General features: G+C 39.5%; 1 long non-coding RNA gene across 1 annotated transcript in view; it reads left to right on the forward strand.

Moving 5' to 3' along the window:
• The window catches only part of LOC147584150 (uncharacterized), a 43,575-nt gene that overhangs the window by 5,285 nt on the left and 11,624 nt on the right, over positions 1 to 26,666 (forward strand). Inside the window, exon 2 of the long non-coding RNA XR_015255198.1 lies at positions 23,404 to 23,533. This is a non-coding gene — a long non-coding RNA (uncharacterized LOC147584150). The remainder of the gene's footprint in view (positions 1 to 23,403; positions 23,534 to 26,666) is intronic.

A 26,666-nucleotide genomic window follows, 5' to 3' on the forward strand; every position in this document is an offset into this window, starting at 1 on the left:
GGGAACGATAAAAACAAGGAGAGAGGAGGAATGATTATATTATTCATGCCTGTATCTTGAAGATAATCATTGTAATTTCCCTTCTAAAAACGCCGCTTGTTCAGAGGAAACAACTGTATTCTAATAAGCCCTTGTTTATGAAACTCGCAGTAATTGGATTGGAATGTGAATTATTAAACTGTATGTGGGACGGCACTTCTTGCTAGGTGTTTAATGATTATGTTCAAATGTGCGGGGCTGGCCTGTCGGCTGGGAAGATAATACTCCTGGGAAGAAAATTGTTTCTCTCTGGGTCAGGGCCAGGGTGTCTCTCACAGTTCTATGAAATAGCTGGACTGAAGACGCCCTTACAAATCCCATACATCAGCCGCCTCATTTTGGAGATGGGGAAACTGAGACTCGGCATCTGCAGGCGCTTGTTGAAGCCTGTACAGTGATCACACAGGCAATTAGTTTTTCTTTTACCTGGTTTCTCGTAGTGTGTGTCCGTGACTTGTCCTTCTCCACTGCCATTTCTTCTTCCTTCTATCTGGACAAGCTAGAAAGCTAACTGAGCTTCCTTGATGCAAGGTAAGTTCCACCAATTAGTTGCCTTTGCACAGGTGGTAGAGATGTGTTAAGGGGTCGCCGTGGTGACTGGATTCAGTATTCCAATGGCTGGCCAGCAGCCTTCAGGACTTTAGGGCGCAGTGACAGCAGCAGGTTCCTGACTCTGGGACCGTAGCTCTGGTAGCATGTCCTTGAGCTCTATAGTCCCTGGGAGAGCCCTGACTTCTGCCTCTTCTAGCCTTCCAAAGCCTTTCTTCCCCCGTGAGTACTTAATTCCCTGCATTAAACCTCTTTCTGCTTGACATACCTAGAGTGACCTATTTCCTTCCCTGAACTCTGACATACCCCTCTGTGTTAGCACAAATCACATTTATGACAGGTAATGATGTTCCTCTCCTGGCTCCTGTTCTTCTGCTTCCTATGTCCTAGAGAATATAGCCCCATTTGTGACACCCTAAAATATTAAGCTCATGGAATCCCAAACTAACTTTATTATTTTCCTTCCAAAACCTGCTTTCTTTATAGACTTTCATTTGTCTATCATTATCTCTACTTCCTCCCCATGACTCAGGTTTGGAGGCAGCTTTGCCTTTCTTCTTAGTGTTGTCATATACTTGTCAAATCTTACTGGTTCTAGTTTCTCTGTTTAGTTGGGGCTATTGGTTTTAAGCTATCTATCCAATTAGACTGGGTCAATGAACACAGAGAACGTAATAGATAATATGTATATAATAGATTTTCTGCATCACTGGAGAGACCAACGTCAGGTATGGTTGGATCCAGGGGCTCAGAGAACACCATGAGGACTTGTTCCATCTCTCCTTCCTTAGGCCTGCTTTTTGCCAGTCCCTTTCCAATGATGATGGGCCCTGATAGCTTCAGGTTTATATGATTTTTACATCAAACCTTGTGGGGATAAGGTTTAGTTTTTCTTATTTCCAGAAAAAGTTCTAGAAAAAAGTCTTCTTGGATAAGATTGAACCAGCCACTTGTTATGGGTTGAATTGTATTCTCCTGAAAGACACAGTGAAGTCCTGACCACCAGATGGTCAGAATGTGATGTTTTTCGGGCATAGTTTTGTTTTGTTGTAGATGTGATTTGTCCACTTATGATGAGGTCATGTGGAAGCAGAGCGGGCTGTGAATCCACTGTGACTGCTGCCCTAGGAAGGAGAGGAAAGTGAGGCACAGAGAACAGAAAGCCACACGAAGATGCAGAGACCCAGCAAGAATATGGCTGTGAGGCAGAGATTGGTTTTTATGCCACCACGAGCCGGAGAATGTCTACAGCTACCAGAACTTCTTAGCTGGCCATTTTCACTGGCCTCTGAGCTTTTTTTTTATCTCCACTAAGGCATTTGTAGTAGTCAATTCTTGCTGCCATAACAAAGTACCACAGTTCTCTGGAGGCCTTTCTCTTGGGCTCGCAGATAGCCTCCCTCTTTCTATATCCTTGCCTGGCCCTGTCTCTGTGCCTATGCTTTCCTGGTGTCTGTTCCTCTTCTAAGGACACCAGTCCTATAGGACAGGGCCCACCCTAATGGCCTCATTTTAACCTAATCACCACTCTGAAGGCCCTATCTCCAAATAAGGTTACAATCTGAGGTGCTGTGGGTTCAGGCTTCCACATATGAATTTTGGGTAGGGGTATGCAATTTAGTCCATAAACAGTACTTAAAACTTTCTCTTTTATTTTACTGACCCTTGTGTGCTTATTTTCACTTCCTTAGAAGATGGTAAGTTTCTTGAAGGCAGGGACGATATCTTGTCTATGTCCTTTTATCTCCCATAGTGTTTAACATACTTCTTGGACTTAGGAAATGCTCAGCATTTCCCGTTGAGGGAATGAATGGCATATAAAGTAATTCTTGATTAATAAGAATTTCTTATTCTCCAAGCTTTTGGTGTAAAAAGAGTTAGATAGTGCAGGCAGCATTGGACTTGATGTCAGAGACCCAGGTTCTTTTCCCAGCTCTGTCACTTTCTAGCTGTGTCATCTTGGACAAGACACTTAACCACTCTGAGCCTCAGTTTCCTCATTTGTAAAATGGGAACATTAACGCTTTCCCGTCTGTTTTACGAGGTGGTTTATGAGTATTAATGAAAGAGTTTCACCACTCAGAAAATATTTTGGGGCACCTACTTGTAGCAGGCACTGTTCTAGGCACATGGGATACAGTGGCGAACGAGTGAAACAAGGTTCCTGTCCTCATGGTTCTTGTAGGGGAACAGGTGATTAATCAGATCATCAGTATAGATAGTAATTTCAGAGAGTGCTAAGTTCTGTGTAGCCAATGAAGCAAGGGATGTGACCGTGAAGTCTCGCCTCCTAGCAAGAGTAGTCAGGGAAGACTTCTCTGAGGAGGTGACATGGAAAACAAGATGTGAGTAAAGAGAAAGAATTGCCTATTCCTAGGGGAGGAACATTCCAGGCAGAGGGAGCCGCAAAGGCCCTGAGCTAGGAGATAGTGAGTGATGTCATTACAGCAAAGTAAGGACGTTGAAACATGAGGCTTAGTAATGGGGAAGGTTTCCAGGGCATTGCAAAACGATTCCTGGAGTTGGGACTTTATCCCTGATTCAACCACAGTGTAGACTTGGGACATCGCTTCCCACGTGCACAGCTTTGGGCACATGATTGCCTCTTCTGGCTTCCTCTTCGCTGCTCTGCCTGGCTGCCAGCACTGGGGGACCGTGCTGGTGAAGGCACTTTGAAAATGTAAAGTGCTGTACGATTTCCAGGTGGTATCATTATTTGGAAACGTGTTACCCACGATTAAAGGATTTGGACTTTGAATTCAGCAAGTAGCTTGCTGATCAAATTTTCTGAGGAGAGCGGCAGTCACCTCCGTTGAGGGCTCAAAAGTGCCTGTGTCAGGTTTTTCAAAGCAAATTGATAAGAATTAAGTAGATGCTGGGGCACCCGGGTGGCTCAGTCAGTTAAGTGTCCGACTTCAGCTCAGGTCATGATCTCATAGTCTGTGAGTTTGAGCCCCGCATCGGGGCTCTGTGCTGACAGCTCAGAGCCTTGAGCCTGCTTCAGATTCTGTGTCTCCCTCTCTCTTTGACCCTCCCCTGCTCATGCTCTGTCTCTCTCTGTCTCAAAAATAAATTAAAAAAAAAAAAAACATTAAAAAAATTAAAAAAAAGATTTAAGTAGATGCTGCAGCAGGGAACTGCAAGCTGTCCTTTGTGGGGGTTGAATTCCAACGTTCTTCCCTATCCCTTCCCTACTGAGCCTCTATACACAAAATTGGATATGGACAATCACCTTGTTGGGGCTTTTGGGTACCTATGAGTGTGTGTGTGTGTGTGCGCATAGTATTGTGTTTATATTGCAATAGAATATTCCAGAAAAAATACCTTAAGCATTCCACTGCTGCCAGAGCTGACATGATTGAACACGATACACATATTTCTTGAGTAGTGATGTTGCAGCAAAGACACATATAAACGACATAGTAACAGAGCTTCTTTTAAGAAGAGCGGATTGCCTTAAAGTTCTTGGTAGTGAAGTGTATTGCCTTTGAACTTGTTCCCAGGTTTTTTCTGTACGCCGCATGAACGACCTTCCTTTCCCCCAGTCTCACCTGCTTTACACATAGGCTTTCATAACTTAAGCCTCCTTAAGTGTGCAGCGACTTCCCCCGTATTGCTTGCTCTAAAGGTTGCTGGGTGCTGAAGCCTTTAAAATCATGAATATGCATGCTGGAAAGGTCACTGTCAGAAAAAGGGAGCACGTCTTCCTATTTTCATCGGTGGGAAGTGCCAGGGGAATTGTACCAAACTTGAGTTTAGAAAACAACTAGGAATGTGCTAAAAAACCTTGGGTGATGCTTGGGCTGTTGGAAGTTTGAAGAATTCATTCTCTCTCTCTCTCTCTCTCTCTCTCTCTCTCTCTCTCTCTCTTCCTCTCTGTGCCTATATGCTGGACTCTAGTCTCTGTCTCCATTTACGTCTCTTTCTTTCTCTTGTTCTTCCCCAACCCACCCCTCTCATCTCTTATTGATTTGCCTCATTGGAATAAATTCTGTTCAACTAGTGGGGCTTCCATAATTGAAGCTCTGGGGCATATCAAATGGAACAGCTAATGGTGACTTTTTTTTTTCTGTTTTCCAAAGGCAGGTTATCAATTATGAATGGCTAGGCAATCAGAGATCAAAAGAGTCTTGTTTTCCCAAATGAAATAGTGGATTTTAGAATGAGATGAAATGAAATAGAGCTAATAGGCATTTTTTTTTTTTTAATAGAAAGCTGAGTCATTTGGAACTGTAGGTATGAAACTCAGGACTGTGGAAACCTCCTTGCTTTGGTTTCAGAGCTTTGGACATCTTGTGCACAATGCCCGAGGGCTGGCAGGGTGCTCCAGGACGAGCAGGAAGCTTAGAACCTGGGAAGGTTAGCAGACTGGCAGCTGTGTGAATGGGCCTCTGCAGTCCAACGGGCTGATGTGAATCTCACACGGGCTGTCAGGGCTGTGTCCTTTCTGTACCTCACTCCTGTTAGCCATCTCCAGGCTGTCCCAGTGGCCTAGGGCTGGTGACTTCCAGAGGAGAATGGCGCCAGAAGATTCTCCAGATACCCACCAGGAGGAAACACCCAGGGTGTTATCTTTGCTGCGTTCCTCGATTTACTCTCCAGGGAAATTGCAAAAGCTCTCCGTCACTGCCTGGCTGGCTGGCTCTTTGTCTCTCTCTCTCTTTTTCTGTCTCCCTCTGTCTGCCTCTCTCTCTCTCTCTCTCTCTCTCTCTCTCTCTCTCTCTCACACACACACACACACACACACACACACACACACAATCTCTGCACAGTAGCTTTACTTCCCAGAATAACTGGAAACCCACATACTCTCAGCTGTGGGGACAGAAATTCTGCGGAAGGGCATTGGGCTAATCAGTTAGGGGAAGTGACCGGTGACTAAAACTTTATAACTTTCTGAATTCACTAGAAGTGAACTACTGAGAATGTACTAACAATGGATGTTCAACATTGAAAAATTAGAAAATCTAGATCAACCACAAAAAGAAGTTCACTCTGTGTTAGGAATTTCTTATTAAATAGAAAAAGTTCTTAAATTGAAAAAGTAATCTATACACAGTAAAAAAAAAAAACCACTCAAACACTTCAGAAGAGCATGAGATAGAGTAACCTCTCCTCTCACTGGACTCCCAGAAAGAGAAATTCCAGACAGAACATCCAGAAGTTTACTATGACTGTACAAATGTACATATCTCTAGGTATATGAACTTTAAAAATACCCCACAAATAAGAACATAATGTACTTACTGTTTTGCACCTTATTTTTAACTTAATATATTTTGGCCATCTTTTCAGGATAGTATGTCCAGATGAATTTTTTAATATGGCAAATATTCCTTAGCCACCATGTGCTTGGATATTATGAGTACCGTGCTGATTTGTGAATGTTCTGAAATAATATATTGGAACACAAAAGAGAAGCAAAAAATGGACACTCAGCACTACTGGGAAATGATACTTCACTATTCACAAATCTATCATGTTTATGCTATCTTTGTGGAAGAATCTGACACATTAATTAATTTGTCTTTCTCCAACCTGAGCCCTCTCTCCACACAAATCCCGCTTGCACTCTAAATTCCTGTCTTCGAGGTCAGCAGAGCCGCAACCCACAAACACTCAGACTCAGTCATCTTTTGTTCAAGAACTTAGGGCCAGAGCTGACAAGAACTGCTTCTCTCGGGCCTGAATGGTGTTGGTCTTGAGAGCAGGTGTTTAGGGAGTGGGCCATGCTTGCTAGTGTTGAATACTGATGGACAAAGGTGTCCGTGTGTTCTTTAATGGTATATTTTTTGTGACATGTGAGGCCTTCTAAAATGTGGGGGCCGGGGGTTCCCTCCTTCCCAGGTCTGTGGGTGGTATTTTACATTGGTATGACCATAGTGGTTGTTAAAACATTAAGTCACATCCATACCATTGGTAATAGCTGCTGCTCTGAGACCCAAGTGATCTTTCCCAGGATTCCTGATGTCCTGGTCCTCCTCAGAGACCCCCTCCCTGGTCTTCCCCATGATCTAACAACTAATAGGTTGATGGCAAGCACAGCAAAGGCCTCCAGAACACTCCTCTAGAGCTGCTGCCTGTACCATTCTGATTGGATGGTGGATATACCAATCTGGTTGTTAGATATCTGACTATGACCTTTGCCTACAAGTAAATAGCCAATGAAAACACTGCCCTTGCTTCTGTAGAGACAGTTTTGTGAGAAAGAGACCAGTGATGATAAGAGCAAGGTGGGTACTATGACAAGACCAACCCCGGTGACAGGCTGGGTGCCATTGGTCACGTCCGTTTGACCAGGTGGCACATTGAAGCACCTTAACCACTTTGGTTTCCCCAGAGCAGGCATCTTTGGCAGGAACCCAGCAGCAAGGCATGCTAGAGTTATGAGGGGTGAGTAACTACTGCTGGCCATATTAGTTTGAGGGTGATGCTTAGGCCCTTGAAAACATCCTGCCCAGGACCAAGAGTAGAGCATTTATAAAATCATGGGGTTGATGCCAATTTTTTCTTATTTGTCTAAAACGCTGATAAATACGTCCCTTTTGCTTTTAAAGAAATCTGACATTTAGTGTGTTGAATTTAATTGGGTGGATTAGGTAGAAGTGGAGCAAGTTGATTTTCCTTGTCCTTAATTCTGTTGTGTAACGGGACTAACTGGAACAAAACAATAGTCTGGCTAACAAGGATGATACCTTGTTAGCATAGTTTTTCATTCTAGTCTTTTTTTCTATGCATATGCATATAAGTAGGTATCTATACTTTTACAAAATTTGGATTATTATGTTTTATATAGTTTTGATTATGACTGAATTTAGCATTATATTAAAAACAATGGTCAAGTCATTAAATATTCTTCTAGGACAGGATATTTAATACCTATATAATATTTTATCAGGGGCTCCATCAAAATTTATTTAACACCTCTCTTATTTTGGACATTTAGGTGACTTTTCCTTTTTCCTAACAGTATAAATGACTGTATGACGGACCGCCATACCTTACACACATCCTTTCCTTAGAATCAGGAAACTCAGCTCCAGAGGTAGTATTCTTTGTTTAGTTCGTATGCCAGTGCTTAGTTGCCACCAGTAGAGTGAATCTTTTTTATGGTTTCTGGACTAAACACTTCCTTGACTATCTCTGAATTCCCAGAAGCTCTGTAGAAAGTCTGGAGGCTGATTAGCAACCTTAGTCCTTGGGCACCTCTGATTTATGGATTTTCCAGTCCGTGGGGCAGACAGTGGCCAGTGCCAATAGCTCCTAAGTTTGTATGAATAGTACAAGCATCTAATAGCAGATGGGATCTTTCTTTTTTTTTTTCTTTTACTCTTCCTTCTCTTCCCCTTCCCTCTCTCATCTCTCTCTTCCCCCACCCTATGTTTCTCTCTCCTCTCTCTTTCTCTGGAAATGACAGATAGGCAAAATCTGAGTTAGATGCTCATCTCTAGATCCATAACTGTAGGCCAGGTATTGTAGTTACTTTGATGGACTGTAGCAGCTTCTACTACAGCCCTGTGCATAGGGCTTGATAAGACAGAGTTCTCAGCCAGACTCTGTCACTTGCTGTTTGAACTTGAGCCAGTCTTTCCCTTTCTTTGGGACTCAGTGTGCTCGTCCTTGAAAAGAGGCCCTTCGCATGATGGGTTCTAAGATTCTTTCAAGGATTCTTTAGCTTGCTTGGTGAAGCTGAGGCTCCAAACCAGACCTTCTGTCTTAGGATGCATCTACTCTCTCTTGTGGTCATCTCCAATCCATACTGTTCTTTACCATGAGTTCCTGGATTCTGCCTTTGCTCCATGGGGCCAGAATGAAGATACTGACTTTGGCATTTCACTTCCAAGAAAGATGTGTGTGAGTGTTTCTTGATTTAGCTGCAGGTGAAATGTGAATCATCAGAACCTTGGGGACTCATTTTTCCCCATTGACTTTGTGATTGCATTGTGATCCCAGACGTGATTTGTTCTTCAGAGAATTCAGAGAATGTGAACTATTGGCAAGCCCTTAGAAGCCATTTAGTCCAGGAATTCTTAGTCTGGATCATGTGAACTTTTGGATCTGGGAACATGCTAAAATTACAGGAAGAATGTTGTGTGTATGTACGTACAGGTATGGATCTGGTGAGAGGGTCCATTCTTAAAGCCAGATTATTTGGAATTAAGGTATACATTAAAAAATGAGCATATTAGGTATTTAATTTGATGAGTCTTCACAAATACATAATTTGAGCAACCACTATCCAAAACAGAATATAAAACATTTCTATGGCTCTTCCGGAAAGGCATCTCTTGTGTCCTTTTTTAGTTGGTCTTCCTCTGTCCTCTGCCTTTGCTATGACTTTCTGATTTCTATCTCCACAGATTATTATTTCCAAATTCTAAAATTTTATGTGTATGGAATTATACAGTTTTTACTTTTTGGCATAGTATTTTTTGCTCTGCACATGTTTTTGAGATTCATCCATGCTGTTTCGTCTATTAGTAATTGGTTCCTTTATATGGCTGAGTAGTGGTCAATTGTATGAATATATAACAATTTGGTTATCATTGTCCTATTGATCGGCATTTGGGTTATTTCCATTTTACCCTATTATGAATAAGACTGCCATGAATATATTTGTATGGGTCTTTTTGTGGACATATGTTTTCACTTCTCGTGAGTAAATATCCAGGGATGGAATTGCTGGGCATTGGATAGATGTATGTTTAATTTTAAAATAAACTGGCAGTCTTCCAAAGTACATGGACCGTTATACATGCCCACCAGAAATGTACAAGAATTCCAGTTGTTCAATTTCTTAGCCAACATTTGTTGCTGTCAGCTGTTGTAATTTTAACCATTCCAAGAGATGTAAAATATCTCGTTGTGGTTTTAATTTGTATTTCTCTTACGACTAATGATATTGAGCACATTGTCATGTGCTTATTGGCCATTTGTCAATCCTTTGTAAGGTGTCTGTTCAGATTGTTTGCCCCTTTAAAGCCAGTTTGAGTGATCTGTTATTTGCAAGTGAAAGAGTTTTGATTAAAACAAAATCCATATGTGAATATGCAGATACTCTAGAGTTGACCTTGGTGTTGGGTGTTGGTAAAGGGATGGCTGTTTATCATTTGGACAAAGTATAGAAGGTGATGCCAGGCAGAGGGAGCAGTGTGAATCAAGATACAGAAGTATTCCATTCAGTGAACGAACCATAAATAGTGGAGTATGGCTGCAAATGGAATGTTACAAGCAAGGAGTAGAGTTTCAAAGCCTAGCAAGGTAGGGGGCTGGAGAGACAGGCATTGCTAACCTTACAAATCATGCTGAGGAATTTGGACTTTTTTTCCAAAATGAGTACAGAATGACTTAAGTTTTACTCAGTGGAGTGGCATGATCAGATATGCAAAATGCACACACAAAAAATATACCTACTTTATGACTATGAATAGACTGAACTATGGAAGACCCCTGGAAAGATACTCTTTATGGAACCTGAGATAGCTGTCATTGGAAGGTGATAATTTTTCCTTCCAGTGGGAAGAGATAAGTTTAACAGACTATGACTACTGTTGTCAAGCGAGCTATACTAAGGTTTTGGTGCCTCTCATTAAAGATAGGCTGCGTTTTGTTTTTGTTTGTTTGTTTTTTTTTTTTTACAACAGGGGGTAGATTACATATTTTCTGAAAAATCATCATGTAACACTCTGTTATCTAGAAATTATGCTTATTGCATTTATGTCTTTTTAACATATTACGAAAAACGTCTTTCAGGTTTGAAGGGGGATGCCAACATGTATTCTAAATTGCTTTCAAAAGGCAAACACAAAAAGGGGTCAGAGCAGTCCTGTCACTTGCATTTGTGTCTCTATGAGACAAGGCAGCGCAGGTGCTCAGGACAGTCTAGATGGATGAAGAATCCCATCTTCAGGCAGAGGTTGGAACAATGCCAGAAATATTATCTATCAGCCAGTATTCTCAGTTGCAAGAAATTCAATCCACGTTTGCTGGTTTGTTCAAGAAAGGAGGTCCTTAAAGGATGTATAAGGCTCACAGAATCTCAGGGAAGTCTAGAGATGAAGCTTGAGACTGGCCATTCATTCAGAAACAAAGCCCAGATCACGTTGTGGAGGCACCACCACGAGGACCCCACTACTGTTTAGCATAAATACTGGCGCTTTCTCTGATGATGTTTGGGACTGGCCCACAGAATCTGTGCTATTCTTGCCCCCCTAATCTAGATACTTTCATTACTTAGCTCCATTAAAATAGGCGTTTGGAACAGAGCTTGCTTCCTCATGTGCGTGGTTCATTTCCAGATTGAAGGCTTGCATTGATCTGATTGGCAGAGCTAGGTCACATGCTTTCTTGAGGCAAGGGATGCTGGGAAAGTGAATTCTGGCTTCTATCTTGGAGGAGATGACTTAGGACGTGGCTCACAAGATACTGGGTGGCCAGAATGTCCCTTATAGATTATGGTATTACTAAGCACTACAGTTACTTGAGATTAAAGAGAAATTGAAAACACTTTGACCCGTCTCTGTTTCTCTGTTACTTGGAAAATTGAAAAACAAAAAACGAAACCCAAAACACAGAATGGTTTGAATAGAGAGGGGAGAAATACCTAACTTGACTTATTTGTATGTGGTTTTATACATTTACCTACTTATCTACTTGTTCTGCAGCTGAGTTAGCAGGCTAATAACATTGCATGGTTAAAGAGTCTTTTGTAGGCTGGCCTGGGAACCTACCCACCGTGTATTGAATGGGGACAGCAGCAACATACAGGGCAAGGCTTCCCACGTCATGACTGACACCTTCCTGTTACAGCCCCAGCCAGGCTGGCCTCAAGAAACATTTTGGCAGTAAAATGAAGTCACCTCTGGCTTTATGGAAGTCTTTTGGTTGCAGGATAGAGAATCCACTCAAACTAACTTGCACCAAGGAGGAAAAGTTATTGCAAAGATACGGAAGTATCTCCCGAATTCAAGGGTAGGAAGTGCACGCTGGTCCCATAAAAGGACTGAACGAGGGCTATGAAAACACTCAGCAACGAAGGCAGAGTGTCTTGGTGTCTCTTGGCTTGTTGGTCTGTCTGCCTCAGCGTGCTCTGTGTGATTTGTTATCGCCACTTCTCTCTGAAGAGCTGCTTTGTTCTTTTTCTCTCTACAGACCGACTTCCTTTGCTTTTATATAAATGGCAGAAAATGGCCAGTCTAGCTCCTTACATGTCCTTTGTGTTCAGGAATCAACAAAAGCAAATAGGTATTTCCAACTCTTGTTTGTAAATATGTGGGACAGAGAATCTCTGTACTAGGTTGAATAGTAGCCCCTCAAGGTGCAAGTCTACTTGGAACCTCAGAATGTGACTTTTTTTGGAAATAGGATCTTTGCAGATCTAAGTCCTTAAAATGAGGCCATACTGAATTAAGATGGGCTCTAATCCAATGACTGGGGCCATTGGAGACACAGACACAGGGGAGAATGCCATGCAAGTACAGAGGCAAGCCCTGGAATTATACTGTCATGAGCCAATGGATGCCAAGCATTGCTAGGAAACACCAGAAGCTAGGAGAGAAGAATAGAACAATTTTCCCCTAGACTTTCCAATAGGAAAGTCTGCCACCTTGATTTTAGACTTGTAGCTTCCAGAACTGTGAGAGAATAAATTTCTGTTGTCTCAAACCACCCAGTTGTGGTACTTGGTTATGGCAGCCCCAGGAAACAAATAAAACATCTTTGGCCCAGCTGGGTTAAATGTCCACACTGTCCATCAATCTGATAAGCCCTGAAAAAGGCTCTCTAAGAGCAAGGTGTGAGGGAAACTGATGGACAGAAATAATAATTCTTTTCTCTGTTCCTCCTAACCAGAGTAGTCTGTGGGTACCTGGCAGTGACCAGAGGGAACGGGGGGACTCTAGGAAAATGCCTGGCCATTACTCCTCTTTAGAAGATCTATCTCTTGCTATTGGTGGGAATCAGATTTTAGTAGATTGCAAAAATGGCAATAATCCTTCATTCCTCCCTGTATTCATGGCCTTACAATGTGTCTTTGAGCCTCTTCCTATCATAAAGTAGAATCTATTTCCCTTCCCCTTGATTCTGGGCTGATCTTGTCACTTGCTTTGGCCAGTAGAGTGTACTACAAGGAATACCAGTTCTGAGCCTAGGCTTCAGGAAGCACGGTGTGGTTTCACTTGCTCCCTTGGAATGGTATTGTTGCCGGGTAAAAGACTTCAGCTAGCCTACTGCATGGCCAGAGATATGTGGCCCGGTCAGTTTCTATGCCCCAGCCATCATGTGAATGAAATCCTCCCAGACCAACTGGATCCAGTTGACCAGCCAAGTGACTGCAGACACATGAGCTAGTCTAGTGAAGATTGCTGAGTCTGGTCTAGGTCAGCAGAGCCAACCAGCTGTTCCATAGATCCCTGAGCCATATTGAGTGTTGTTTTAAGCTACTAAAACTTGCAGAGGTTCATTATGCTGTGATAGCTAACTGATCCAGATTGGTAATCTGGATTTTGGTAAACCAGATGTTTGGCAAGTGGGGAGAATTTGTTCATAAAATTAAGGTAATTCCTAGCTAGGTTCCATGTTCATAAATGTGTCAACTTTGGCAAGTCGGTTTAACTTCCTGTGTGTCAGTTGCCTCATCTGATAACTGAAGTTATCAGTTAATAAAACCAGTTTCCCTGAGTGGGTTGCTAGGCAGAGCAAGAGGGAGACAGTGTGGGTCAGCACATTATAAAGCATCAAGTAAGCTTCACTTCTCTATGCTCTGCCTTTTGTTTCTTCATCAAAACATTGATAACTTGAGTGATTGGCAGAGTGAGTGCACTTGATAGAGTTGAAAGCAACTTGCTCCTTACTCATGGACATGGTCCTGAGGGCCCTGTGTGATCTGACCTCTTGGTTCTGTTCAACCTCTTCTGCCTGTTGTGGCCTCCCCTCACACATGTCTAGTGGTTCCCTCCCCTGGGATGATCTTCCCATCTCTCTCTCTCTCTCTCTTTTTATTTGAACAGGGTTTCAGGAACAGTTTGTTATAATCTAGATAAGATCAGATTAAGTAGCATTCTTAGTAATTAATATGTGTTCTCTGTTTTGAGTGAAAGCAATCCAAGGGGCACTGGCCTGGGTGGCTCAGTTGGTTGAGTGTTGGACTCGTGATTTTGGCTCAGGTCATGATCCCAGGGTCATGGGATGGAGCCCCACGTCTGGCTCTGCACTGAGCGTGGAGGCTCCTTAAGATTCTCTCTTTGCCCCTCTCCCATGCTTTTATGCTCTTTCTCTCTCTAAACTAAAAAATTAAAGAAAATTAAAAAACCATCCCAAAAGATAAGTTAAAAAGAATCTCTGTTCTCTCCTACCAAGTCCCTTTAATTCAGGGATCAGAATCTTGAGCAACCCAGGATAAGCACTGGAGAGTTTGGTGAGGGCTGGTCAGGGGACCCTCAGAAAAGATTGTTTCCTGGGACTTATTCTCTCTGTGTGTCAATCTGTCGCATTCCATTACCTATCTACTTATCGATCTTTTGCTTTCTCGAGGTCAGTTGACATCATAAAATGCACCCATTTAAAATATACTGTTCAACTGAAGGTTGATGGGGGGTGGGGGGGGTGACGGGCATTGAGGAGGGCACCTGTTGGGATGAGCACTGGGTGTTGTATGGAAACTAATTTGACAATAAATTTCATATTTCAAAAACAATAAATGAACATTAAAAAATTAAATAAAATATACTGTTCAATGATTTAAATGTATGAGTTGTGCAATCACAGTCACAATCTAATTTTAGAACATTTCCCATCACTCCAGAAAGAAATCTCAGGCTCATTTACACTCCCTCCTTATTCCCGCCCTCAGCCCCAGCCAACCCTCAGTGTACTTTCTGCATCTACAGATATGCCTTTCTGGATATTTTATATACTTGGAATTACACGATGCTACATCTCTTTTAAGGGCTTTCCTTTCTTGTTCTTTGAGGCTCGCTAAAATGCTCCCTCTTCTTTCCTCAGACTTTACGATTATTCTCCACGTCAGCTCCTCCTTTTTCCTTGCTCGAACTTACTGCAATTAGTGTTTATTTCTTTGTCTACTTGCTTTTGTCTGTCTTTGCCACTAGCATATAACTTCTCCAGAGGATGGAATCCAAACTCCTGTGTTCTTCGCTGCTGCATATTCAGGAACTAGCTCAGTGCCCGACAGAGAGTCTAGTAAATATTTGCTGAATGAATGAAGGTTTTAAGAAGTGGTGCCTTTTGAAGGGCAGCACCAAGCTTTTCCCTGGTAGAGGTCATAAACTACGATAGGTAGCACTCACGAATTGTCCAAAGTATTTGGAAGTGGCTCTCCTGTTAGAAGGTCCAGTGTAGCACATGTCCCTGTGCTAAATGACTTGGAAAACAGAACAAAGACTGGGGATTGATTTGTAGGCAGCGTTTTCCATCCTTCTGTCATCCAGTCTGTGGTACTCTTGGTTTGGGGCTTTGTTTATTTCTCAGTTTGTGGGAGTGTTATGGTATCTCCTATTGTTCTCGCGGTTCTATTAATACTGTTAGGCTATTTACTCGCCCTGCTGTCAGGCTGCTCTCCTTCATCAGCCCCTGGCTTGTTTCTTGTGAGGTTTTAGTCCTGAACTAGAAGCATTTCTTTTGTTCATATGCAAACTAAGGATTAACAGCATCTAGAGCTATTCACACGTGACCCACCAGCAGCGTGTAAAACGGAGTGAAGCTGCAGGAACCCATGGGGGTTGAGAGCAGATTAGGAATTGAACAGAAGTGGGGGTGAAGACTTTCAGGGACTTTGAATGGGATTGTGAGTGCCTCCCCTCTAGGTGGGGACCAGTCTGAGCATCTGGGTCTTTGGAGCCCCTGGTTTGATACACCTGCACTTTATGAGGAGCTGTGCAGAAGCTGTGCTTCCTTCAGCCTTTGCCATTTCTGGGGGTATGGCGAGGGGACCTTGGTCTGGAAATGCTACATGCAAAATGCCAATATTGTACTGACCTCTACAGCAATCTCTCACTTAATCCTCCTGACCTCTGTGGAGGTGGGAACTAATACCCTTTTAGTAAGATGTAGAAATATATGAAGAAACCCACCCAAAGTTCCTGTCAGTGAGTGGCAGGGGTGGGATTTGAACCTTCTGGTTCCAAAGCTCCTTTCTTAAAACAATTGTTTTTATTTATTAAAAATAATAATAATTTCTTAATTTTTAAAATTTTACCATTTTCAAAAAATTTTATTGTGGTAAGAAACACTTAACATGAGATCTGCTCTTTTAACAAAGTTTAAAATGTATAATACAGGATTGTTCACTATAGGTACAGTGTTGTACAGCAGATTTCTAGAATTAATTTATTTTGCTTGATTGAAACTGTATGCCCATTGATTAGCAGTAACTCCTGGCTTCTCCCTTTTCCCAGCTCCTGGCAGCCATGATTCCACTCTTTGATTCTAGGAGTTTGACTATTTTCAGTACCTCATGTAGGTGGAATCATGCAGGATTTGTTTTTTGGTGACTGGCCTATTTCACTTACGATAACCTTTTCAAGTTTCATCCATGTTGTAGCATGTGTCAGAACTTCGTTTTTTAAGGCCAAATTAACCATTGTAGGTGTATATCACATCTTCTTTATCCATGGACATTTAGGTTGTTTCCACATCTTGGTTATTATGAATAACGCTGCAAATGAACATAGGAGTGCTAATATCTCTTTGAGATCCTGACTTCAATTCTTTTGGATAAATACCCAGAAGTGGGATTGCTGGATCTTTTGGTAGTTCTATTTTTAATATTTTGAGAAAACTCCATACTATTTTCCATAGCAGCTGTACCATTTTGCATTCCCACAAACAGTGTATAAGTTTCTTATACAATTTCTTCACATCTTTACCAACCCTGTTAGCTTTTTATTTCTTTTGATAGTAACTGTCCTGAGAAGTGTAAGCTGATGATATCTCATTGTGGTTTTGATTTGCATTTCCCTGATGATTAGTGACAATGATCATTTTTTCTTTTATCTGTTAGCCATTTGTATGTTTTTTTTTTGGAGACATGTCTATTCTTCCTTACCCCATTTTTTAATTGGGTTAGGTTTTTTTTTTACACTATTGAGTTTTAGGAATTCTTAATATATTTTGAAGATTAACTCCCTATCACATATATGGCTTATAACGAATTTTCTCCCATTCCATTGCCTTTTCCACTCTGTTTATTGTTTCCTTTGCTGTTCAGAAGCTTTTTAGTCTTGTCTATTTTTACTTTTATTGCCTATGCTTTTGTGTCATACCCATGAAATCACTGGTAAGACTAATGTAGCAAGGTTTTTCTCCTATGTTTTCTTCCAGGAGTTTTACAGTTTCTGGTCTTATGTTTAAATCTTTAATACATTTTAAATTGACTTTTGTTTGTGATGTAAGGTAAGGGTCCAATTTCATTCTTTTGCATGTGGATATCCAGTTTTCTTAACAGCCTTTCTCCATTGTATATTCCTGGCATCCTTGCTGAAAATCATTTGACATGTACATGGATTTATTTCTGGGTTCTCATTTTGTTCCATTGGCCTATAGGTCTATCTTTATTCCAGTACCATATTGTTTTGATTACAGCAGCTTTGTAATATACTTCAAAATCTGGAATTGTGATGCCTCCAGCTTTGTTATGTTTGTTGATATTGATTTAGCTATTCCTGGTCTTTTGTGGTTCCATATGAATTTTAGAATTGGCTTTCTACTACCATAAAGACTGCCTTTGGGATTTTGGTAGAAATTACATTGAATCTGTAGATTGCTTGGTGTAGTATGGATGCATTATCAACATTAAGTCTTCTTATCCATTAACAGTAGACATATTTCCATTTGTTTGTGTCTTCTTTAATTTCTTTCTTTAGTGTACAAGTCTTTACTTAGTTAATTCCTATATGTTTTATTCATTTTGGTGCTATTGTAAATAATGAGGCTGTTTCCTTAATTTCCTGTTCAGATAATTTGTTGTTATTGTATACAAACACAACTATTTTTTTTTTTGTATCCTTCAGCTTTATTTAATTTGTTTATTGGTTAGGATTGTTCTCTGGTAGCATCTTTAGGGTCTCTATTATATAGGATTATGTTATTTGCAAACAGGGACAATTTAACTTCTTCCTTTCCTCTTTGTATGCCTTTTATTTATTTTTCTTGACTAACTGCTATAGCTGGGACTTCTAGCACTATATTGAGTAGAAGGGGTGAGAGTGGGCATCCTTGCTTTGTTCCTGATCTTTGAAGAAAAGCTTTCACTTTTTAACCATTGAATATGATGTTAGCTGTGGGCTTTTCATATATGTTCTTTATTCTGTTGAGGTACTTTCCTTCTATTCCTAGTTAGTTGAGAGTTTTTATCATAAAAGAGTGTTCAATTTTGTCAAATGCTTTTTTCTCCATCCATGGTGATGATCATGTGATTTTTATTCTTTATTCAGTTAATGTGGTATATTGCATTAATTTTTATTTGCATGTTGAATCATCCTTCCATCCCAGGGGTAAATCCCACTTTGTCATGTGTTAGATCCTTCTAATGTGCTTTTAGACTTGGTTTGCTAGGATTGTGTTAAGGATTTTTGCATTTATATTCATCAGAGATACTGGTCTGTAGTTTTCTTGGGGTGTCTTTGGCTGCCTTTGGTATAAGGATAATACCTACATACCTCATAAAATGAGTTAGGAAGTGTTTCCTCATCTTCAGTTTTTTGTTTTTTTTTTTTTTTTTTGAAGAGTATAAGGATTGTCATTAATTCTTCTTTAAGTGTTTGGTATAATTCATGAGTGAAGCCGTCTGGTCCTGGGCTTTTGTTTTTTGGGAGGTTTTTAGTTACTGAGTCAATCTCCATAGTATTGATAGGATTGTTCAGACTTTCTATTTCTGTATGGTTTAGTCTTGGTTGGTTGTATGTTTCTAGGAATTTATTCATTTCTTCTGGCTTCATTCCATGGTCGTCAGAAAAGATACTTGGTATGATTTTAATCTTCTTAAATTTAAGACATGTTTGTGACCTAACTTGTGGTCTATCCTACATTGTCAATGATAATTCTTAATAATTAGATTTTCCACTGCCTCTTCAGGGGTCAGACACTGTGATCAATTCTGTAAAGGAAGGGCCCATGGATGGAAAACATGTGGTTCAGGTCTTCAAGGAACATAAAATCACTGGAATAATTGTCAAAAGATCAGATTTTATTACAGTCATCTATATGGCCTTGGGAATGTGACCTGAAATTTTTTTAATTAAGTTTTTAATTTTGATTCCAGTGTTAACATACAGTATTATATTAGTTTCAGGTGTACAATATAGTGATTCAACAATTCTGTATATTACACAGTCCTCATCATGGTAATTGTACTCTTTAGTCCCCATCACCTATTTCACCCATACTCTCTCCCATCTCTCCTCTGGTTACTATCTGTTTGTTTTCTATAGTTAAGAGTTTGCTTCTTGGTTTATCTCTCGCTCTTTTTCCTTTGCTTGTTCCCCCCCCCCTTAAATTCTACATAGGAATGAAATCATATAGTATTTGTCTTTCTCTGACTGACTTATTTTGCTTAGCATTATACTGTCTAAATCCAACCATGTTGTTGCAAATGGTAAGATTTCATTGTTTTTTATGGCTGAATAATGTTTCATTATCTGTATATACCACATCTTCTTTATTCATTTATCTATTGATGGATACTTGGGCTACTTCTGTAATTTGGCTATTGTATATAATGCCTCAATGAACATAGGGGTGCATGTATCCCTTTGGATTGGTGTTTTTGTATTTTTGGGGTAAATACTCCATAGTGCAATTACTGGATTACAGGGTAGTTCTGTTTTTAGCTTTTTGAAGAAACTCCATACTGTTTTCCAGAGTGGCTACACCAGTTTGCATTCCCACCAGCAGTGCAAGAGATTTCTCCTTTTCTCCACATCCTCACTAACACTTGTTTCTTCTTTATGTGTGTTTTAAGTTTCTATTTAAATTCCCGTTTGCAAACATACAGTGTTGTATTAGTTTCAGGTGTACAATATAGTAATTCAACAGTTCCATACATCACCCTGTGCTCATTATGACAAGTGCACTTTTTAATCCCTATCACCCATTTAACCTATACCCTCCACCCCGCTACCCTCTGGTAACCATCCAATTGTTCTCTGTGATTAAGAGTCTGTTTCTTGCTCTCTCTCTCTCTCATTTTTTTCCCCTTTGCCTGTTTGTTTTGTTTCTTAAATTCTACATTCAAGTGAAATCATATGGTATTTATCTTTGTTAACTGTTTTTGATTTTAGACATTCTGACAGTTGTGAGGCAATATCTTAAAGTTTTGATTTGCATTTCCCTGATGATGAAGGATGTTGAGCATCTTTCATTGTGTGTGTTGGCCATCTGTATATCTTGTTTGGAGAAATGTCTGTTCATGTCTTAGGCCCATTTTTAAATTATATTATTTGTTTTTGTGTGAGTGTATTGAGTTGTATCAATTCTTTATATATTTTGGATACTAACCCTTTATTGAACATGTCATTTGCAAATATCTTCTCCTATTCAATAGGTTGCCTTTTAGTTTTGTTGATTGTTTCCTTCACTGTGCAAAAGCTTTCTATTTTGATGTAGTTCCAATAGTTTATTTTTGCTTTTATTTCCCTTGCTACAGGAGATATACTTAGAAAAATTTTGCTACGTCTGATGAAATTGCTGCCTGTGCTCTCTTCTAGGATTTTTATGACTTCAGGTGTCACATTTAAGTCTCTGATCCATTTTGAGTTTATTTTTGTATATGGTGTAAGAAAGTGGTCCAGTTTCTTTCTTTTGTATGTAGCTGTTCAGTTTTCCCAATACCATTTGTTGAAGAGACTGTCTTTTTTCCACTGGATGTTCTTTCCTGCTTTGTTGAAGATTAATTGACCATATAATAATGGGTTTATTTCAGGTTTTCTGTTCTGTTCTATTGATCTATGTGCCTATTTTTGTGCCACTACCTTACTGTTTTGATTACTAAAGCTTTGTAGTATAACTTGAAGTCTGCAATTGTGATACCTCCTGTTTTGTTTTCTTTTTCAAGATTGCTTTGGCTATTCAGGGTCTTGGATGTTGGGTGGCCCAGCTTTGCCACTGGCCTTAAGTGTTGCCTGGACAAATCATTTCTCCCCTCCAGAATGCGCGTGCCATGAGCACAGAGATTCTGTTTATTTTGTTCACGAGGTATCCCAAGAACCTACACAGAGGTTAGCAAATAATGATAAGTGTACAACAGCTGATAGTTGACTGATTTTTTGGGCTCTCATTTTTTGCTTCTGAACACAGGGATTGGAACTGGAAGGGTATTGAACTGTTTGATCTCTAAGTGCTTTTCTGAATCTGTAGTTGAATCACTAAAAATAGTGAAATCCAAATGAAGGAGCATAGCCATGTGGTGTTGGAAAGCTTCATTAACACTTGAATGCCCGGTAAACAAGTCTCTAATTTTAAGTTCTTTAGTTTGTGGCTTTAGCTTTTCAATAGAACATACCTGTCTCACAGATGTTATTTTTCCCATTTGCCCTTTGTGGCATCTCTTGATGAGCTTCCTGAATTTGTTAGAAATAGTTTTGGAATAATAATAGGAAAGGTAAGGAAATAATACACTTACTACCATTATTGCTGTTGGAACAAACAACCTAAAAGATATGACATTTACAAATGGTAGTTTCCAAGAAAAGTAAAGACAAACATATTTGAATAGATTTATTTCCACAGTACGTGGCTGCAAACTTTGCATTAGCTTGCATGATGATGGACTGATTATCCTTAACAAGCTTATATGTTGTTCAAAATAACATGATATGATTTTAAAAAGTGCTGAGAATCTGTAATGTTGCGATTAGTGTATTATGTGTGATCTCATTCAGCATTATTGTAGATATGGTAACTGAGGCTTAAGTGATGTGTTACAGAGGGAATAGTAGAGTGTTGAATTTGTGACATATAGGTAGTACTCAATGGCTATTAATAACTGTTATTATAATCAATAAAGTCATATCTAGTGATTGGCAAAGCTGGGCTACAAACTTAAGTCTGATATTCCGAATCCAATAATTGCATAAAATAATGCTGCATCCTAACACTCTATAGTGAATTAAATATATGTATATTTATTTTATATCTATATCTGTATATAAAATTTTCTGTTTTATATTTGGTTTCTAGAGTTTGTTTCTGTTAATAGAGATTTTTTTAAAGCCTCTTTTCCCCTCCCTGACCCCACTGATATAACACAGAAATATCTGTTTTACTTCATGGAATTATGCCTTGTCAGAGAAGAATGAGGTTTTTTTTTTTTTTAATTTAAATTTTAATTAGTTAACATACAGTGCAATATTGGTTTCAGGGTTAGAAGTCAGTGATTCATCACTTACATTATAACACCCAGTGCTCATCACAAGTGCCCTCCTTAGTACCCATCACCCACCCAGCCCATCTCCCACTCACCTCCATCAATCCAGTTTGTTCTCCATCATTAAGTGTCTTCTGTGGTTTGTTTACCTCTCTTCTCTTCCTCTCCTTCCCATTTGTTCATGTGTTTTGTTTCTTAAATTCCACATATGAGTGAAATCATATGGTTTTGTCTTTCTCTGATTGACTAGTTTTGCTTAGCATAATACATTCCAGCTCCATCTACGTGGTTGCAAATGGCAAGATTTCATTCTTTTTGATGGCTGAGTAATATTCCATTGTGTGTGTGTGTGTGTGTGTGTGTGTGTGTGTGTGTGTATCACATTATCACATTTAGAGAAGAATGAGTTTTTTTTTTTTTTTTTTTTTTTAATTTTTTTCAACGTTTACTTATTTTTGGGACAGAGAGAGACAGAGCATGAACGGGGGAGGGGCAGAGAGAGAGGGAGACACAGAATCGGAAACAGGCTCCAGGCTCTGAGCCATCAGCCCAGAGCCCGACGCGGGGCTCGAACTCACGGACCGCGAGATCGTGACCTGGCTGAAGTCGGACGCTTAACCGACTGCGCCACCCAGGCGCCCCAGAAGAATGAGTTTTTAAAGCTCATGTAGTTTAACTTCTTTTTTTTTTCTTTTTTAAAAAAATTTTCCTAGAGACAGAGAGAGAGAGAGCGAGAGCGAGAGAGTGAGCATGAGCAGGGGAGATGGGCAGAGGGAAAGAGAGAGAGAATCTCAAACAGCCTCCATATTCAGCATGGAGTCTGACATGGGGCTTGATTCCATGACCCTGGGATCATGACCTGAGCCAAAATCAAGAATCAGATGCTCAACCAACTGCCTTACCCAGGAGCCCAGTGGTTTAACCTCTTTTATGTGATGGATGGGGAAACTGAGGTCCAGCTTGCATGACTTACTCTTGGTGATGTGAAGAGTAGTGCCAGAGCTGGGGATGGGAAGCCAGTTTTCCATGATGCCACTGAGCCTCTCTGAGAGGAGGAAAGAGAGCCTTGGTCTCTGCAGCGTTCCATACCATAGTCCAGCTGGGGGGGGTGGGGGGGAAGAACTGCTGGAGGAGGGCTCATTGACCCTTGGCAGGGCTGAAGTAACTGACTCTTGTGTAGTCAGGTGCAGAAAACTAGAAGTATCAGAGAACACTGTCTGGAAAATGGTTATGGTAGGCAAATTTTGTGCATTTATATAAATACCACCGTGGTTTAGTGACATAAAATTATTAATGCGATAAGCTTCTCTCAAGGTACACATTTGTCAGTTCTAAAAAGTCCTGTAGGACAAAGTATTAGTGTTAGTTTAATCTTTATTTCCTATAGCTGAAATATCTGTTTTTTTTTTTTTCTCTCTCTGTACATTGTATTACAGCATAATCCAGCACAGAGGAGTGAAAGGAATTCCGGGTTAAATCCCATTATGGCGGGAAGAGAGAACATTATGAAGACAGACATCCCAGGTGGAGACCCAACCCTGCCACTTCCTGGCTGTGTCAAATTGGGTGAGTCACTTAACCTCCCTGAGCCTCTGTTTCCTCCTCTGCAAAACGGGATAATAATGGAATACATTGTGAGGATTAAATAAAATAATACATGTGAAGTTCTTAGCAAGGTGCCATGAGGAATAAGCTCTCAGTGAATGTTAGCTCCAGAAGAAAATAAATCCGAACTCTTCGAATGTTGCTGTGGTAAATGAGAAAAGTGAATTCGTCTTCGAAGCTCAGGTTTTTCAGGTATAAATAAGAGGGTTTGATAAAGACTCTTGGTGCTTGAATATTCTATGACTTAAGGCTTGCCCTTGTCCCCCATCAGCAATAATCTCTCTTTTGCTAACTCACAGTCCTGCATTTGGGTCCCTGGTACGATATATCTTCCACTCTTTGTCTGTAATGCTTTGTCTCTATTTTTATCTGTGCCTCCTTGAGAGCCTGTTAATACCAGTGATTTGCTCATTGCCAATGCTCAAGAAATGTTTGAGTGGATTGACGAATATTAATCTTTTTGGTCCCACTGCATCTCAGTGACTGGTCAGGTAGGTTTGTTGTGCCTTTCTTTTTTAGTCTTTTATTATGGAAAAATTTGAATATACACATAAGAGATAGACTAATAAAATTGACATCCATGGACTCATTCCCAGAAACATGAATTACCCACTCATGACTAATCTTGTTTCATCTAGCCCTCATATTTCACCACATCCTTCCAAATTTTTTGAAGTATATTATACACATAATATAAAGTTATCTCGAACAATTGCAGAATGTGCCTCTAAAAGAAGTCTTTCTTTTTAGGCATAACTACAATACCCTTATCACATCTAAAAAATTAACAATAATTCCTTAATATCACCAAATATCCAGTCTGTGTTCACATTTCCCTGATTTCTATTCATGTGTGTATGTATATATATATGTATGTATATGTATATATTTATGTATATGTACATATGTATATATATGTATGTATATGTATATATATATGTGTATATATATGGAATATACACACATTTCAACATACACATGCCTATGTATAAATAGGCGTGTGTATATATATTTACAATATAATTATACATTATATATAAAATATAACATTATAATTAGGACAGCCACTCTAACTGCCTTTTGGCTACTATTTGCATGAAATATCTTTTACAGTCCTTTTATTTTCAACCAATTTGTGTTTTTGAATCTGAAGTGAATCTCTTGTAAGCAGCATATAGTTGGATCATTAAAAAAAATCCACTCTGCCGGTCTCTGCCTTTTAGTTGGAGTGTTTAATTGATTTATATTTAATTCAATGACTGAGAAGGTGGGATTTATGTCTGCAATTTCACTATTTGTTTTCTATATGTCTTGTGTTTTTTTGTTCCTTTGTTCCTTTGTTATTACCTTTCGTGTTAAATACAGACATTTCCTAGAGTAACTTTTTAGTTCCCTTGTTCTTTATTTTATTATATTTTTGAGTTATTTTCTCAGTGGTTTCCTGGAGATTATAATTAATATCTTAATTTATAACAACCTAGTTTGGATTAATACCAACTTAATTTCAATAGTATACAAAAACTTTGCTCCTTTGTAGCTCCATTCACTCCCTCCTCGTTTGTGCTGTTATTGTCACACAAGTTAAATCCTTATAAATTGTATGCTCAATTACACAGATTTATAATTATTACTTTATGTGGTTGTATTTTAAGTCAGAGAGAAGAAAGAAGAAATTACAAACAAAAAATCCTTTTATCTGTCTTTTATATTTACCTACGGAGTTACTTTTAGTGATGTTCTTTATTTCTTCATGTGAATTTGAGTTGCTGTTGAATCTTTTCATTTCAGCCCGAAGGATTCCCTTTGGTATTTCTTGTAGAGTGGGTCTGCTAGCAACAGATTCTCTGTTCCTATTTATCAGGGAATGCCTTTATTTTTGAAGGATAGATTTACTGAACATAGAATTCTTGTTTAATGGCCTTCCTTTCGGCACTTTGTATATGTTATCCCGCTGCCTTCTGGCTTCCCTGGTTTCAGTCGAGAGGCCAGCTATTAATATGACTGAGAACCTCTTGTGCATGCAAGTTGCTTCCTTCCTATTACTTTCAAAGACTCTTTCTTTATCTTTGGACATTGATTATGATTTGTTTAGATATGGATCTCTCTGAGTTCATCCTATTTGGAATTTGCTGAGACTTTTGGATTTGTAGATTAATATTTTTCATAAAATTTGGGAAGTTTTTGACCATTGTTTTTTCAAATACTCTTTCTGCCTCTGTTTCTTTCCCATTATGCATGTACTGGTATGTTTGATGGAGAACCAGGGTTCTCTGAGTTTTTATTTTTCTTTGTCTTTTTTTTTTCTCTCCATTCTTCAGACTGGATAATCTCAATTACCTATCTTCAAGTTCACTGATTATGTCTTTTGGCAGCTTGCATTTGCTGTTGAGTGCTCTAGTAAATTTTTCATTTAAATTATTGTATTTTTTTAACCCCAGAATTTATACCTCATTCTCTTAAAAAATAATCTCTATCTCTTTATCAATATTCTTTATTAGGTAAGATGTCATCTCACTTTCCTTTCCTTATTATTTAAATGTAATTTACTTTAGTTGTTTGAATATGTTTAGAATACCTGGTTTGAAGTTTTTATCTAGTAAATCCAATATCTGGGCTTCCTTGGACAGTTTTTATTGATTGATTTTTTTCCCCTATGTTGGGGCCATATTTTCTTACTTATTTACATGTTTCATAATTTTTTTGTTGTTGAAAGCAGGACACTTAAAATCAGATTCTCTTTCCTTCCCATAGGAAGATTTGTTATTGCTGCCATTTGTTGTTTGTTTAGTATATTTGGGGAGAGAACTAATTCTGTACACTTTGTATTCTTTCTCATGTTTGGCCACTGATGTTTCTGTTTGATTAGCTTAGTGGTCAGCTAATAATCGGATAGAGATCTCCTTAAATTTCTGGAACCAATAAGTTGCCCAGCCTTTGCTGAGGGTCTCTGTGTTTGTGTTGGGGCACATGTTCAGTCCTGAGCCAGGAAGTTTAAAGCTTTCCTTAGCCTTATCTTCCTGCTTGAGTAGAGCCTCAGTATTAGCCAGAGATGAGAACCTAGGACATTTTCAGGTCTTTTTTTAGCACACACACA

The sequence above is a fragment of the Puma concolor genome, chromosome A1 (assembly GCF_028749965.1).
Source record: "Puma concolor isolate L17-30 chromosome A1, mPumCon1.1.hap2, whole genome shotgun sequence".
NCBI classification, from domain to species: domain Eukaryota; kingdom Metazoa; phylum Chordata; class Mammalia; order Carnivora; family Felidae; genus Puma; species Puma concolor.